The sequence below is a fragment of the Mandrillus leucophaeus genome, unplaced genomic scaffold (genome assembly GCF_000951045.1).
Source record: "Mandrillus leucophaeus isolate KB7577 unplaced genomic scaffold, Mleu.le_1.0 Scaffold54, whole genome shotgun sequence".
Lineage (NCBI taxonomy): Eukaryota > Metazoa > Chordata > Mammalia > Primates > Cercopithecidae > Mandrillus > Mandrillus leucophaeus.
The window spans coordinates 375,672-377,093 of NW_012105808.1; positions in this window are offsets into that span (position 1 = coordinate 375,672).

The window sequence follows — 1,422 nt, forward strand, 5'->3', positions numbered from 1 at the left end:
CCTCCTCCTCCTCCTCCTCCTCCTCCTCTTCCTACCTGTCTCCTTTCACCTCTGCGCCGGGTCAGTCCTCCCTGCCAACCTTCCCCAGCTCCAATATGTAGCAGTCTGTGGATGGCGGAGAGTGAAGGAGAAACCTGCCCCCCTCCCTTCCTCCGCCTCCTTTCCCCCCGACCCTATTCAGGTTTTAAGTCAAAAATGTTGATACGTCATTATGCACTTTACAGATAAGGGGAGGGGGCCACAGCGCGCAGAACCCATCCCCCCCAGTGCAGACTTCGGGGCCTCCACCCCAGGCCAGCAGCACCCAATGGGCGACAGCAAGCCAACAGGTCACAGAAGCCAACGAGGGGACTGTTTCTCTTCCACTCCTGTCCTTTTTTCTTGGTCTCTTTTTGCATTTTCCTTCATTTCTTTAAAAAGGGGAGCAAAGCCGTTTAGCAGAGAGGCTGGGGCTGGGGTCCGCACAGGGTTTGGGTGCAGGGGCGTGGCACCCTTTCCTGCCGGGAAGGGAGAGGGGAACTACCCCCCCAGCCCGCCCTCCGCCCCGCCCCAGCCGGCAGACTGTGCTGTTTCCTCCGCCCCCACCCCCATGTTTTCTGACCTGCCTGAGCTTGGGGTATTTATAGACTATTAATTTTCTGACTGAGCCAATAGTGGTTGGGGAACTCTTGAAAAAGGGGAGAGAATGGCTGGGTGCTGGGGAGTTCCCCCCTCCGAGCCCTCCTTCCTGGCCCAACCTGAGGGATGTGGATTTGGGACTGTCTGGGGGCCCCTCCTGCAGCCAGGATGGGAGGGGGTGCTGAGCTGTGAATCCCCTGGGCAGGGGGCAACAACTCCGTGTAGCATTAACCCCCGTGGCGGGGTCCGCTGCTGGTCTAATTTGGACCCCCCGCCCCTCGGTGCCCCTGCCCTAGGGGTGTCTGGCTCCAGAGGGGAGGGACAAATCCCCTCCTGGGGCCATTTCAATGGGGTAGTTTTTGCATTTTTTTTTCCCCACTCACTTTTTATTTTTTAATGATAACGGAGATGTCTGGGCCCTTCCCCACCCCGCCTGTTGGTCTTGTCCTGGCCCTGCCTGTCCCCTCCTTTGTTCTCGTAGGTGAACCCCAGGTCCTCAACTCCCCCCTTTACGTGTGGAAAGTTAATGGTTTCAGATGTGAACATCACGTGTTGTAACTGTAGCTCTGTACATTTTTTTGTGGGGGGTGGGCAGGGAGGGGTCCCAGAGGGTAGAGCTCAAGGATTTGGGGTTTTGTTTTGTTTTCGTTTTTCCAAAAAAAAAAAAGAAGAAAAAAAAATAGAAAAAAAAAAAAAGGAGAAACAGGGGCGGGTTTGTTTTTTGAAGAACTGTCTTGGATACCCTATTTAAATGTGTGTTCTGTTTTGTTTTTTAACGATTTTTAAATAACGTCTGTGCCTCCG